The sequence below is a fragment of the Pundamilia nyererei genome, unplaced genomic scaffold, assembly GCF_000239375.1.
Source record: "Pundamilia nyererei isolate P.nyererei 1_Seehausen unplaced genomic scaffold, PunNye1.0 scaffold00021, whole genome shotgun sequence".
Classification (NCBI taxonomy): Eukaryota; Metazoa; Chordata; class Actinopteri; order Cichliformes; family Cichlidae; genus Pundamilia; species Pundamilia nyererei.
The window spans coordinates 5,191,147-5,207,996 of NW_005187422.1; the positions used below are offsets into that span (position 1 = coordinate 5,191,147).

Sequence of the window (16,850 nt, forward strand, 5' to 3'; positions counted from 1 at the left end):
TAGCAGACCAGGGAGTGACCAGCCAAAACAGGCAGGCTAAGACCAACTCCTGTCCTCCTACAAACTCTACAGGAGGAGAGATTACAGCATGCCTAATACTACAATTACAAAAGCACAGAGAAAGGGGCAGAGCAGAGAGGAACCCACCTCAACATTGTACAAGGCCCAGATTAAAACTGGGGGGCGGGAACACTGTCACATTCCCATGAAGACGAACAGGACACGTTCAAAGCAGCTGTCACAGAAAGGTTCTCGTATAAATAGAGTTCCAAAGACAGATGTTACCAGCCAATATAAACGCCTAAACTTAGGAGCATCGCTTTTGGCTCACTGAAGACTGAATTTTGGTAAACATGGCAGCAAGGTCTTGGCTGCTTTATTTTGTCTGTTCATTGGAGCTGGCACATAATCATATCCCAAACACATCAAAAAACCCAGCTTTCACAGGAGGAAATGACACAGCATCACAAAAACCAACTGTGCCACCATTCCTAAAGTTGTTAAGCTGTCGGCTTTAAAACTACCCCTGACCGTGTGCTTTTGGCCATGGCCGCTCTGTAATTAAATACCAAAAATTTCTGTTTTTCCTCCATCTCAGTTTCTTGGAAAATATATATACAGCATCTAAATACAACTCCTGCCCTGCCCTCTCAGGCTCGTACACACATTGATGATGCTATCCTGCTCCATTCCTAAAGCCACATCTGGTTATTGCACTTCAGAATGAACAAAGGTTATACCCACAAAGTGCAATGAATAAGAAAGGGGGAAAAAATAAGCCATGCAGTCAAAGTGAAACTGAAATAGCCTTGTGGTTGAATTCCAGAGGTAAATATGTTCCTGTACCCCTCTTCCTTGGGAGAGTAGTGCAAGCGTAGGGATTATTCTTTTAACCTTGTAGTAAACCAGAAAAGACTGGGTCTCTCCCTAGGATGAATGTTTCCAGCCACAGCTCAACCATTAATTCTAAATGTGCTCTCACACTGAAAAGGACAAGTAGTGTGCCATCTCTTTGGCCAGTTCTCTAATTGCATGGAGAAAAGGATCAACTCATCATTATAATCTGACAACAATGTGTCATGTGGGCCAATTTCCCAATCCCACTGTGATTTTAGCTGCGAGTCAGTAGTGGGAAAAACCATAATGGTGACCATCACCCCCACTTGCCTATTCCTTACTCTTAAAAGTGTTAATTATCCCATATCTATACAGAAAACCTGGTAAATATTGCATGCATTAAATAAAGTAGGTCAAAGAGGAGCATGGCCATCCACCTACATTTTCCAGTGTATTTCATATTTTTTTAACTTAAAACAAACAAACAAACAAAAAAAACACCATCTTAAACCACGGCTACCTGTTAACTTCTGCAGTCAAGAGTTTACATAGACTCCCCATGGGCATGAATATCATGAGAATTTCATTTTTTAATGAATTATGTGAACTGTTCTATTTTTGGGGGGTGGACTAACTGAACAGCATACTTCCTAAATGACTTTTAAAATGCAAATACTCCTTGAAACATATAGCTCAGTCCTTCTCTCGTCTGATCATAACACATTTCTCCAGAAGGCAGCTGGCTTGTACTCCTGTAACGATTGCGCTTGGCAGTCGATACCAATGTAAAACTTTCACAGTGGACAGTGACGATGACGTTCCAGCAGTTTGCAGTTCATGACCAGCCCAGGGTTGGTCCTGAACATCCTAACCAATTTCTTCTCATCTGAGGGTGACAGTGTGGTTCTTCCAGACCTTGGTAAAGTGTTGGCACATCCAAATACTTTGTGCTTACATATAATTATTTGAACTGTTAAACTGTCTGAACTGGTATCAGAAACTGTAGTGGTTACCTACAAAGGTCTACAAAGTCAATAAAATTTTTTTTTCATTGTTCTGATTATTGGTCAGTCCACTGAGTGCTATCATACATTTTTTTCAGGCAAAAATAAACTACCAGTTGTGATCGAGCATGAACATTAACGAGAAATTAGGACCAGACACTAGTAATACCAATTGAAGCCACTCCATCAGATGACTGCTCATTTGTTAAGCGTGCACACATATAATCTGCTTTTCCCATCAACTAAATCAACTTACTAACTAAGTGCTTGATGAGGTGCTAATGCTGTTACACTAGCTATAAAAATAGTCTGGTAATAACATAATGTAGTGGGATAAAATTGACTTCCTGAAGCCCAGGATATCTTCATGAAATTCCACTAAAACATAGAATCAAACAGACTGATGTATGACATCATCTATGTCTGCAGCTAGCAGCTGTTAGACTAATAAGTCAGAGATCTAAAAAGAGGTCACTGCCTGTTGATTGAATCCTACCAGCGCAGGGCATCGGGTCATGAGGCCATTATAGTAATCAATTTGTTGTCTACGATCAGCAGGCAGCACAGGGAACTCGTTTAATCGATAAGGGCCATGAGGACAGCCTCACTGTAGCCGGATAGCATCCTGGGTTATCCAGGCCTTTAGGCCAAGAGTTTGAGACTTTTTTAGGAAGCATTTAAGTTTTATCTAGTTTTTATTTATTATTTAGTGGGACTATATTGCTAAACAGCATTAAGTCACTCAGTTTGGAAGCAAGTAATCAATGTAAATACTAAAGAAGACTTATAGTTTTCCTTTGTTTTCATATATACATAGTGTTACAATGGTGAGCACTGACATGAAACATTGCCAAGGTTTCAAATAATGACAAATAATTAAACAATTCAATTAATTAGTTAATGTACAAGTAACCCACATGAGGCAAAAACAAACAAACAGGCTTTGTTCTGCTCTAAATGCTCAGTTTTTTCTACTGTTGGCCAGTGACAGCCAGTATCCCTGATAGCTAATAGTCATCTCTACTGCACTGACTTTCAGCTCCAGTTTATTTTTGGATGCTACTAGAGTAGCTTTGCAAACTCTAGTAGTAAGTAGCCAAGTCATGGAAATCTGTAGTGTGAGCCAGAATACGCATAGGTATCTATAAGAACAAACCCGATAACATGCAATCCATTTTAGATCCAACTGCATGCTCACTGCCAGGACCTAAATCAGTGTAACACAAGTTCATTGTAAGCAAAGGGCACATGATGACTAACAACTGTCAGCTACTCAAATAGAAACAAATGTCTAATGTGTTGCTGTAAAACAACAAAGCTGAAACAGGAGGGGTAGTTAGTGCTATAAAACTTTTATAGCTTCTCCGCTGATAATCGCGCCTGCTGAAGAACACTTGAGGTAAACCACCTACACTTCACAGCCCAGCTCTTTGCACACACACCAACTAAATGAGGGGAAGCCAAACTGGGTACACTTTAAGGACGAAAAACAGCAAATAATGGTCCATCACAAAGCATTTTTAATTTTATTGCAACAGCATCAATATTTCTATTTTCCAGTAGTCACCATTGTATTATTCTACCCAGTTTGTGTATCACTACACACTACAGTCTTTCCAATGTCTGCAATTTGCAAAGGAAACTTTTTAAATCCCATTATTTCTCTTTAACCAATGACTCTTTTCAACCAATGAATTTTCTGTAAGAAAACAGATCAGCATAATAAACATATGTTGCTTTTTAATGTTCACAAAAGCTCATAAACATCTCTAGCAGCTCTGAGGGACTTCAGTTTTATCAGGCAGAAGCTTCGTGGTCTCAGGACTTGGGCTGACATTTGAGTGGAAGGAATGTTAATGCCCTGTTGGGCCTGAGATAGTCCTGCCTGTTTACAGGGCAGCACAGGAGGAAGAAAATACAAACTGAAAATAACGTTCAAGAAATACATTTACGATAGAATTTTTCCCTAAATGAAACTAATGCTGACAAAGTTGCGATATTTACTCACATCATCATCAGTTACATCACTTTATAGCCTGTCATTCCTCATGGATGGTGTTAGGGCCATCCTGGTACAAGCGACTACTTAGCCGATCATGCAGGACGCAACTTATTTTATGTGTTTGGAAAAAAATTACCATCATCCTTCAATGCTGGCTTATTAATTCTTTTTAGCTACTTTTTCATTCAAAATTCCAGCAGGTGCAGCAGGTGCAAGACATTTTAAGAGTTTTCTTGTATACAAATCATTTCACAACATTTACATAGGATTCAAATTTGAGCATTGACCAGGTCATTCCCTAAGGCTCAATTTAATCTTTTTAAGCCAAACACAGTAAATGGATGCACTATTTAAAAAAAAAAGTAACAAGGGAATGCTTGTGACTTTCAAAGATAAAAGGCACAAAGGCAGAAGGTTTGCAGCAGTTAGTTGGAGACACACTGGACATAAATCTTTAGATAATTAGAGTTACTCAATTTCACTGTTTGCTCCATTTTCACAATATGAAAACAGCCATTTATAAATATTGATGCTATTTGTTAACTGAAGCTATCAGCATACACTGCAATCACATATTGTTTGATTTAAAATCCGTTGTAGTTACGCACAGAGGCAACATTTTAAAAAGTTGTACCACAGTCCAAATACATATATACCCAGCTGTACACCACCCAGGGAATAACAATATTAGTCGTGAGCTGCTGTTAAGTTACATGAACTTGAATGGTGTGGCTTAAAAAAAATAAAAATAAAAATCCCACAAACTCACCAACACACAAACCCCTTCAAGGAGCTAACAAAGGCCTGGTTCATTTGGAGCCAGATTAAAACTACCAAGGGGGAAACATTATTCCTGGTAAGCAAGGGGGAAAGATCCCCTCCATTAAAAACATGAGAGGTCCAGTATTTTGTGACGCAAGCTGCTGCTTTACAGATGTTATACCAGCCCACACATGCAGATGCTGTTCACAAAATGAACAAAATCAAAGGTTCACATTGAATTAGATATCCTTTAAGTCAAACAACACAGTGAAGAGCTACACTTAGGCCAGTATACTGCTACACTTCAGCTCATCTAACAGCAAAGGCTGCAAGGAAACATTGTGGGCTCACACGGAGTTCACACTCACACACAGATGCAGTTACATCTTATTGCAAACATTTTAACCTCAGTCCCCTGCTTTGTTAAAACAAAGCCCTGCTGAGGGAGGATTATATCAGTGCAAGGGTAGCAGAGCCCCACGACCCATGACCTCTAAGGGAGTATGAACTAACGGAAGTGTCATGGTAAGAAGACACATGATAGGCAGCTTGTAAAAATACTGCTGTGCTGGGACAACACATTTACTTTCTGCACATGACGAGCAGCAGGATATCGTAAGCGCACCAGTAGCTCCTGCTGCCAACAAGAGCAAAGATAACAAGAGCACATGGGCATTTGAATCATTCAGCTTCACAGCTTTACAGATGTGGGCCTCGTTGCTAAGAGTAGCCGAGATAGCATTAGCATTAAGTAGGGTTGCTGCTAGCAGTCAACCAAACCGTCAATGAGGATTTTACTTTTCATTGGTCGGTTGTTCATTATCCCAAACTCAGAAAGCGAATATACACCTTATACATATATATAAGAAAGTTCAACACAGTGAAGCTTTCTTTAAGGTCCCACAAAATTCTTATATTGCCAAATGTATTCACTCATCCATCCAAATCACTGAATTCAGGTGTTTCAATCACTTCCAGACTGTTCTACAAACATCTGTGAAAGAATCGGTCGCTCTCAGGAGTTCAGTGTGGATGGATACCACCTGTACAGCAATTCCAGTCATGAAATTTCCTTGCTACTAAATATTCCAGTCAACTGTTAGTAGTATTCTAACAAAAAGGATGCAATAGAAACAACAGCAACTCAGCCACTAAGCAGTAGGCCATATATAATAACAGAGCAGAGTTTGGTGGAGGGGGGTTTAGGGTGATGGTTTTTTTAGGAGTTGGCCTCAGTCCTTTAGTTCCAGTGAAAGGAACTCTTAATGCTTCAGCATGGGAAGCCATTTTGGACAATTTCATGCTGCAAACTTTGTGGGAACAGTTTGGGAATGTCCCCTTCCTGTTCTAACATGACTGTGCACCAGTATGTCCATAAAGAAATGGATGAGCGAGTTTGGTGTGGAAGAACTTGACTGGCCTGACTCTACCTTTGTGATGAATTAGAGTAGAGACTGCGAGCCAGGCCTTCTCGACAACAACAGTGTCTGAACTAACAAATGCACTTCTGGATGAATGGTCAAAAATTCCCATAAATGTCCCTAAACCTTGTAGGAAGCTTTCCCAGAAATGTTGAAGCTGTTACCGCCGCAAAGGGTGGGCTGACATCATAGTAAACCCTATGGATTAAGAATGGGATGTAGCTCCAGTTTATGTGTGTGTGAAGACAGACAAGTGAATACTTTTGGCAATACAGTGCATGTTTGTCTGCATACAGACTTCAACTTGGACAGTGAACAGAGCAGGGTTTTCACCCATGGCAATCGTGCTCCTGTGCAGTCCTCCAAAATTCAACTGCAAATTGCTGGATGCGGATGATCACTCAAATGCTGATTAACAAGCTGGACCAGAATAGAAGAAAAAAAAAGCTAAAATAATAATGCAGCATGAAAAAGACTGATAGTAGCTGCAATGGATACTTTTGTTTTCAATACTTTGTTTCACTTTAGCTCTTTGTATGTTCTGTGCTGATGATAAAGGGTAGCCAACAAACTGGCAGACATAATCTGGAATCTGCTATATTGACAACAAATACACTGCAGATACTGCCTTCAAACTGCCTGCAGACTGTGTTCACGCTACATCTGCTCAAACCTAAAACAAGACCACTGTTAGATATACCGGGTAACTTTCTGCTTCAGGCTCTGTGTGTGCTCACACAAAAAGGGGCATTTCACAGGTAATATGACTCTTCTTGCACACAAAGTGAACCGTGGGAATGCGACTCAGTCCAGTCACAGACATTATGACAAAATGGTGATTAAAAATAAAAAAAGTGAACTATACAAGTAAAATGCAACAAGAAACTGATAAATCATTGAATTGAAATTATTAATCTGGTGATCTAACAGACAGAGTAATACAATAAACATTTTAATTCAAGATATTATCTTGATACAAGATATATACAAGACATTTGCAGAGCTCTCAGTCATAGGAAGCATGTTAGAAGAATAGACAAAACTAAAACATGACAATACTAATATAAATTGTGAATTATAAATTATACCTCTTTTACAAGAGGGTGGCACACAAGGAGAATCTAATTATATTACAGATATTGCACATTTCTCACTGTGGGGTTATTATTGCACATGGTGAGAAACTTTAGCTTTTTGGAAGATCAAACCAAACTTCTTATTGATTGAACAGATACTCCTGATGGTGTCCCGTCTTCTACTTACTTCAATTCCAGCAGTGTAAAACCAAACAAATATAGAAACATTTGTACACTAAAATGACTAATGTACAATGTCATCATTTCTATGACAATGTGTAGACCGTTTGCGCTTTGTTCAGTGGTTTTAGTAAGGTACGGCTTAATAACTTGCACATATAAAATCTCTAACAGAAAATCTGTATCGCACTTAAAACATGCTGTCAGTAAAAATCAGTAAACACGTGGCGCTTCTAGACAATTTTAAACCGAAATTTAGACCAAGTCTCCATGGTAATATAGCCAGGTAGAAAGAGAGCAACTTTCAAGTCTGACTTTAAGCTTGACATAGCGTGCTAACATGCTAATCCTGCTTTATAGCACATTCCTCAGGTGTGGGATCATTGCAGGAGGGCAAGAAAGTCAAAAGTACTTTCTGCAGGCAAACATTCACTTATCATTCATCAGGTTTATCCACAGCTTTGCAACATACAAAGAGTCCAATGTCAGCCACTTAGCATGGTCATTCAATCTGACATTAACAGTATCCTTGCTGGATACAATCATTACCACAGTTCTATTTGTGCATCCACATGTAGAGTAGTAATGGGAAAAGATGACTGATAAAAATATTCCAATTAGGTACTCCCAAAACCTAAGGTCATATGTGAAAACAGCCTGGGAATACTAGGAAAATCTTTAGTTGACAGACATTAAGTACCCAAGTACTTAAATTAATACTACTCTTCTGAGACCAGAATTTCTTAAGAAATTCATAATGAATTAAATGCTTGTTGCAGACCCTACTTTGTTAGCCTTGAAGATTTAAAAAAGGTAGAAGTTCAGGTTTTCCAGTTTTGTACCTGAGTCCAGCAGCAGCTTGCCAGGGGCCTGAACTTTTAACATGCCTGTCCAACATTCAGCTTTGGCCTACCATAGCAACCTCGTTTTCCCAGGACTCCCCCCCAGGGGGTATAATGGGACTTAAGGGGGGGGGTCCATTTAGGGGAGGGGAAAAAGGGCGTTTCTAGGGAAACTGAGCGTTTATGTTCTCCAGCAGCCTCCATGGTTGCCACTTGGCAACAGTTGACTGTCGGCATTTCAAAATGCTGCTTTTCATGCTTGTCTGTGTGTCATGAAAAGACACACAGACACACACACACACACACACACACAGAGTAAGAAAAGAAACCCAGATAGTGTCATCACAGCAGATGCTTCTCATATTGTTGCCTCTGGAGCCAAAAACCAAAGCTGACTGATGTCATGTGGATTATATTAAATTCTTCTCCCTTCAAATCACAATTCAGGATGAATGGCCACCTGACTGCAGCTAAGCAATGCAAGGAACAATACAGAAAAACTTAGGAGATTTCTAATTGCCATCCCCTTAATCTGCTACTAAATCACCACATTTCAACATGAAAACAGTCATGTATGCTCAAAAAGTTTTCAAAAGCAGTTTTCCCGATATGAAAGCCTGGACTCACAAGGTTATCTTCCAGATGGAGGACACTCCCTCTTCCACCACACCCACTCACCTGTCGTTTCTCTGAGTCTACAGCCAAAACACCAGCTGTTTTCCAGCTAACAAACAAGAGAACGGAAGAGACACCCACCCCCCCTCTCGCTCTCGCTCTCCCCCCCTCTATGCCTACGTGTCTCTAAGCTCCCACCCTTTCCTCACAATCTCCTCTCTGGTTGGCCGGTCTTTTCAGCCTCCTCTTCAACAAAAGAAACAAAAAGAAGGCATGGCCACGTTCTCTTTCTGAAGAGAAAGGAAAGCGTGGGGAATGCAGAACACCATTTTTAAAGCTGCAGAGACCAAAAAGCAGAAATTATCTGCAAGCGAGACAAAAAAAGGAAAGTAAAAAAAGTTTTCTTGCATCTCTGTGGAGCATGCAGAGGAACGACCAGGTAACTTCAGCCACAAAAAGCCAGAAACAAAAAGCCTCAGTTTCATTTTGAGTTGAGTTCTGGATCAGTTTTCAGCCAAAGCATGCAAAGTGAATTTAACAAAAAATAAAGAAATAAAAAATTACGAGTATGCATGTGGCATGTTCATATACTCCTGCAGCTGCAGGATACCTGGAATTTAACACCATGCTGCCAAATCTTTTTCACTGCAGGAACATAACGTGCAACAATTATCTCAGGTTCTGTTTCCAGTGAAAGCCAAATTGTTTTTAAACACACTGCATGTTAATGTCCATTGTGGCATAATTATTTACCCTCACATACTGATTACAGATACCTAATGATACATGCCTGAAGACCAATTAAATGTTGTGCTGCTGCTCTATATTTCAATCCTGTCATTTTCACAGTAAAGTTCTTATTCTGTCACCATATTCTTTGGTTTTGTGATTTCATAACCACAATTGTACTTTGTGTAACAGTATTAAGTTTATAGTTTGTTTTTTAAATTTCTACAATTTTATTAGTCAGTTCTGCCAGCAAGCTCACCGTGGTATAGTGATGTGTTACCGTCTGGCATGGTGGCAGCCAAAACCTTAACAGTGAGACTTCCACTGAATCCAAAGTGGCTGATGTCATGTTACAGAACAACAGTGACTGGGTAATGAATATAAATAAATCTTGAACACATTGGATATCATGCATCTCCATCTCCAGTTGTGTAAAGACAGCACAAAAGAAATGTGAGCATCTTTCATTCTGGCATGTTTACTTTGCCTCAGGTCCATTTTGGCTCACATACCAATATGACTTTAAACAACACCCAGCACTACACACAATTTCCAGACAAGGAAACTGTGTCGTTTTTGCAGTTTCCTAAAAAAAGCCTCTTATCTTGTGTCTACATTGATGTGGGTTTATAATTAGGGTCTATTACAACCAGACTTAGATTGCAGGACTAAAGCCCAGGTTAGGTTAGGCCTAAAAAAAAAAAAAAAAAAAAAAAAAATTTTTAAAAAATTCTTCCATACTTTGGACCTCACGAAGGTACAAGAACAAAGGCCAAGTGTGAGATTGCGTGGTTCAGGTAAAGGCAGAGGTCATATCTTCTCTTTGTGAGTACACTGACAAAGCTCTTCTCATCCATGTCAACCTATCGCACAGCAGGGCCTCGTTCTTTCAGGGCCTTCTACAAACGGCTGCTTCGGCGCAGAATGACAGGATGCTGAAACAAATGAGAGCTGCAGAAAGTGTTGAGTGCTGAGTTAGGAGCAATGAATGGAGAGGAAGAGATGGACGAAACTGCAGAGTTACGGCATGAATTAAAGTATGGCATCACTTTCCCCACAATTCAGACAGACAGTGCTGTGTTTATGGGTTAGCTCCATTATTACAACGTTGTTTTATCAGATTAGTAAAGAAAACTGCAGTGAGAATATGGTGTGAATAGAGCCTGAGGCAGACAGAGACAAACCAGGTTTTGTTTGTACCATAGTGCCTGTAGCCGTCACCATCGGGTCACACGTTTAGCAGCAAAATCATAAATGGTGCCACACAGTGTACAAACATGAACAGGAAGTAAATGCAGACCAATCTTTACTTCTGTATTTGTCACAAAGAAGCAGCTTTCATTCAGAATTAGTAATAAAAGAATATTCTGCATTGCAATTGGGAACTAAATGTGTAATGCAGCTGCAAAATTCCTGTAAAAGCTGATCCAGATCTGACAGTGAACATGCACATTTTAAATCTGCTGCCATCTCACGTAAACAGTAAACTTCACTTGATTCATTTCAATATTCTTTAACCAATTGAGTTTTATTTGCATAGCACCAAATCACAACAACAGCCAACACTAAACTACTATATCAAACCAACATGAGACCTTTTCATTTTTAGCTCAATGTTCGACATGAATCCCCTCGTACGTCTGTGATGTCAGGCAGCACAAGAGTTCGGTTGTAGTTTTCAGTTACCTCACTGCAACTCAGGAGGTAGACTGTGTTTGGGCAAACCACCGTGTCACGTGTACTCCTGCTTTGAGACTGACCTTGTGCAAACACACTAGCCTCATTCAAGAGGGAGCAACTGTAAGCACATACACGCACACGCCAAAGAGCAAGGGGTGGAAGCACACAGCCCATTGTAATAAGTTAATAATCCACGTAACTACAGAGCACTTCACTTGCTGCTTCAAAGGGCTTTTGACTATCAAATCCATTTTACATTCCATAGCACTGCCTGTATCTGGGTCTCCATTTACATATCTGAATAATGAACAAACTCGTCTGTCTAATTAAATCCAGAGGCGCTCCTCAGTCACCAAAAAAGGCTTTTCAGAGCCAGATAATGTGTACAGTAGAGCACAAACTGTCCAGTTTGGGGCTTCGAATTAATGTCCGCCATAACCATCGTTAAAATGCTGGTAGGTTAAACTAGGTTACAAAAATCGAGAAGTGCATGCCTAGCCCAAGCGTCAGAAATATTGTGCCATGTGCCGCAGAATGCGATGTCAAAATCACGGCGCAACAGAGTAAGCTTGAAACATCATTGGGGTGAGGGGAGGTAGACACCGTGGAAGAGCGACACAGAGTAATAATAAACAATGATCAAATGTGTAGTGTTGCATAAATACATAGGAGGCTTTATGGGCAGCCCCCAGCAGACTGGGCCTATTACAGCGTAACTAAAGGTCACAGACTCATCAGCCTGTAAGCTTTATCAAAAAGGAACGTTTTAAGCCTAATCTTAAGCACAGAGACTGTCTCCCAAATCCAAACAGCTGGTTTCACAGGAGGACCAGCTCTCAGGTTCTGGAAGCTGAACGCTCTGCCTCCCACTCTACCTTTAAACATCCAAGGAGTCAAAAGTAAGCCAGCGATTCGAGAGTAAATAGCTCTATTGGTGGTGACATGGCCCCATGAGGTCTTTGAGATGAGATGGGGTCTGATTTTTCAAGACCTTGTATGTGAGGAGAGGTATTTTAAACTAGATTCTGGATTTAACAGGGAGTCAATGAAGAGAAACTAATATGGGAGAAATCTGCTCTCTTTCTAGTCCCTGTTGGTACTCTTGCTGCACCATTTTTGATCAACTGGAGGCTTTTTAGGAAGTTGTTAGAATACCTGATAATAATGAATTAGTATCCCGGCATTTTTGGCCAGTTACCCAGCAGACAGTGTTGGTGTCTGCTGGGTAACGTTGTGTGACAGCCGGAGGAGGCAAAGACAGCATTCTTGGTATCAATACTGTTGCAAACGAGTATCTAATGTAATAGTAATTTTTATTATCAACTTCTGATTCAACCTTATATAAATAACCCTAGCTGTAACACTACGGGATCTCTTCAATTGACTTGCATCAGTCTGTGGTGAAACGTATGGCACCGCGCAGTAGGGGCTCATGTATCAGATTCCATGTCTGTCTTTTATCCCTCCTCTCAGGGTTTGCAACACCAGCATATAGTCCTTAATCTTGGTGCATCTGTTGGCCCACAAAGCTCCATTAAACAGCCGGACCACTCCGATAAGGTTATTGACTTAATGCTCAGTGACATAATTAAATTGAGTATTTAATCTGGCCACTGGAGTGGAGGAGCCCCCGACCCCCGCCAGACAAGAAGAGTGTTCATATCTTGCTGCCATTACAAATAATTTCTACTCTGATCGCTATTGAGGTGACCAGACTGGCTGAGAGTTGTCCTTTCCTGTCATCTGCAATAAAAACTAGAGCTGTGCCATATCATGCCTACATGCCTGAGAGCCCTGTGTCAGCCTCTAATCACAATTCAGTACCTCAAAGAGAGCCTCCAACAAAGCTCTGTAGTCTGCAAACTATGTGAGAAAACTGTTCCCGCTGAAGGTGGAAGCCATAAATATGTTTCACCACTTCAGGCAAAAATACGCCATCAAATACAACCAGGTTACAAAGGAGAAGATACTAGCAGGTGGTGATGTGTGACCAAAATGAATGACTCAAATGAGCATCACTGGAATAATCGCTAGTTCCACTCCACACGACAGGAAGAGCAAAGGGTAGATGGAAATTACTGATACATAAGTGGAAAATCAAAACTTTAAGCAGATTATTAAAAGCTTCACCTACAATCCCAGTCAGAAATATTTTACAAGGTTACTTTAGCCACTGTTAAAGTGTTAAGCAGTTATTTTTCACTTAAAATGTCCAGGGGAAAAACTGGCTAGACTACTTTTGTGCTTACAGTTGACTTCAGTGGGAAATCTACGTTGTCCCTTCGACCGTAGCTGGAAACCCCTCTTAACCCTCCACTCAACCTGACGTGCACTACCCAAGAAAATTAACTATAGGTTGGGTCAATGCAACGATGTCCGTGAGCGTGGTGGTTTTTCCTTTATTTATTATTTTTTCCAAACGGTGCAGACAATTTACATTACAATGCATCTACCATGCTGACCAGGCGTCAGACTTCAAGCGGATGTCAAAAAAGTGTAACAGGAAGGACGACTCGGCCAACAGGTTTCCAGCAGAGTATAATCTAGGCTTAACCTTCAAGCTGTGACAAGGCTGGCAATACAGAGGTGACAAAGGAGGCCGAGTATAAACTTCCTCCTCTTTTTCTACATTTTTCACAACCAAGACTTCAAAGAGAAAACGATCTGAAAATGTCTCCCTTTATCCCATCTTTAAACTAAAATTACACCTTCCCCCTGCCTTCCTTTAACCTGTAAACATTTGCCGATTTCAGGCATACCCCAACAATAACCACTTGGTACCTTTTAGAGAAAAGGTCACACTTTCCGTACAGTATTCACAGATGCTTCATCAACGCCTAAACTGATGAGCTGCTGCTGTGAACAGCCATCCACAGTTCATCAAACCTTCATCCGGCCTTGAATTCTCCCCACCTGTTCATTACAAGAATGACAGCAGACACTAACCGATACAAAGCTGTTCCTTTATCTCGTAAGGCAGTGTTTGCCTTCACTTCAGCTCATGACACCACCTGACAATGGTTTGCTGTGAGGATATTGGTTTTGACACCACATGCTCCTCCATTTGCCAAAATGAGAGCATTCAACACCCAGCCCCCATCACCTTTTGACCTCTGGCACCTTGCCTGTGAGGTGAGTGTGGTTTATTAGAGAGGCACTTAACAACCTCTGTTGCTACAAATCCTGGCTGTTGAATGCTGACATCTTTCAAGGCGCTTACCAATTATTACTTAAGTCAGTCCTGTTATGCATGAGACCTGTTCAGTTATACCGAGAAATCAAGTCAAAAAGCTGTAGGTACAGAAAAGTAAGAGCACACTTGCTACTATACTGTTAGAATGAAACATCTGAAGAAAATGGCAACCAAGCACTGATATTTTCATGTAAAGTTTTCTCCTGCGCATATTCTAAACTAAAATTACTGCAACAATAAATAGCTGTTCATTTATCTTGCACCTTTTTAAAACTCCAATTTTCTTCCATTTTTGGCCGCTGGAGGTCGAGCATTTATACCCCATAAGGAGGACATTTACAAGCTCATTTCACAAGAAAGCTCCGTTTCCTGCTGACTGACTGTATCCATGTACAAGCACGAAAACATGTCAGCTACTGGTTTTGCTGGTCAACAGCTGAAATGCTCAGGGACAATGAAAATACGTGCCCCACTTAAGTCAGCCAGACCCTACTTTAGCTGTTGTAATACCAACACATGATGAAAGAACTATACAAAGACTGCAAGAAGTGACGAGTTTTATCAGATGGGAAAAAAGAGAAAAACAAAACTTTGTTGACTCAGTCAGCTGGACTACACCAGAGTCTGAACTAAAGTCTATGTTTGGTTGTTGTTTTGCTGTACCGCCCTGCATCGCTGCAGCCTCTGGCTTTCACAATTTAGCTGCTTGAAAACCTGAAGAAAGACTGTCAGTCACTTTTTATTTCAAGATGCTAACAGCAACAAGCAGCTCATGATGGTTCTCCCAGCCTTGGCAACACTGAAATACATGAGCAATTATTGCCATTATAATTAGGAGGATCATAATAAACCTTCAGCTCTGTGATGAGGCAATAAAAGACACTACACAAGAAAGGCCGAGCATGATCCATGGTCACACACTCAGTCCCTCTTTTGGAGAGCCCCCGTGACACCTGTACCAGAGTGTATATTAATATCATAATGACATTTTACACAAGCAGCTACAAACTAACACAGACCCAGATCTGACCTTTGCCTTTAAAGAATATCATTAATAGATGAGGACAAGATCTCTCTCTTCTGGTTTTCCGATTAAAAGCCTCTCCAAGCAACACTTTCGCGTTGAGAACAAACTGTTGTCTTATGATGGGATTAAATATTTTTATGCTAGTTTGGGCTCAAAACTGACTCTGACATTTTATTTTGAAAAACTAAATTTGTTTCGTCAATGAAAAAGAAATTCTGGGGTTTTTTTGTTTGTTTTGTTTTTGTTTTTGTTTTGTTTTTTAAATCAACGGACCGAACACTCAACAGATAAAAAAAAAAAAGATAAAAGGGGGGTGACTTTAAAAAAATTATATTTGCACTCAAGTAATAAAAAAAAAGGAAAAAAAAGACGCATAATGTCCCATAAAAAGCAAGGAGTGGAGCAGCGGTTCCTGGAGGACGTGTACGGAGTGAGTTCACTTCAACGCTAGCTAACCCAACTCTCATCAACCTGCTCCAACTGCTCCACCACTAATAGCGAAAAGTCTGTAAATAACCAATAAGGACCACGTGTGTGTGGATTTGTGTGAAATCCACATAAATATTGGTAAATAAAGGTTTTCACACATTTCCCCGACATTACTGATCACAAGGCAGAAGTTTGAACACTTAGAGGAAAACAAGTGGAAAAAAAATCCCAGTTTGATTTCAATGGGACAGATTTTCAGAGACTCACAGCACAGCCCTCACCCACACTCACCGTGCTGTGTACAACTCTTCGGTCACTCAGCTCTGGTTTACTCCTCCTTACAGCGAAGTTTTAGTAAAGTATCCAATTTTTCCGCAGCCGGTGCTTGTGCAGATAAATTAGCGGGCAAGAAAGCGAATCCTCCTCGATATTCCTGCCGCTCAGTCCATGCTTGGAAATTTCCTGTCACAACTTTACACACCTAATTTAGCGATGAAAAACAGCGTGGTTACTCCATGTAGCAAAAAAAAAGTTTCTCCTGGTTCTCTGCTTGGTTTCATTCAGCAGCTCTCTGCCGCCACATGCGCCCTGTAAGCAACAGTGAGAATACTTCGCTCAGCGCCCAGCTCTCCACAGGCGTAAAAAGGGGGCTGGCGAAGGGAGGACACATGACGCTCCCTTCAAGTGCTCCTCGTATTTTACATAACCACGTGCGAACGTAAGGTAATCTGTGTTAAATAGCAGTGACCAGCTTTAGCTGCACAGTGAGAATGTGAAATTCACAGAGAAACCCCGGGATCCCCCCACTGACATGACCGCTGCAGACAAAATAGAAGAAGTCTGTTGCTTTATTACGCATTCAGATTGTGTATCATGTTTTTAAAAAGTAACTATGTAATAAAGTAACTAATTACTTTTGAAAATAAGTCATCAGTAAAGTCGTTACTTTCTTGGAGAAGTAATGAGTAATTAGTAACTAATTACTATTTTCAAGTAACTTGACCAACACCAAGATGTGCTTCTTAAAAGATTTTGAGTGGTTTTGTCTTTTGT

At 40.5% G+C, this 16,850-nt stretch overlaps 1 protein-coding gene across 2 annotated transcripts in view; it reads right to left on the reverse strand.

Annotated features, from left to right (window-relative positions):
- Positions 1–16,418, reverse strand: part of plxnb1b (plexin b1b) — an 88,215-nt gene extending 71,797 nt beyond the window's left edge. For both annotated transcript variants that reach the window (XM_005726739.1, XM_005726737.1), the window contains exon 1: positions 16,089–16,418. The gene's annotated coding sequence lies outside the window, so the exon portion shown is untranslated. The remainder of the gene's footprint in view (positions 1–16,088) is intronic.
- Between the last annotated feature and the right edge of the window lie 432 nt (positions 16,419–16,850).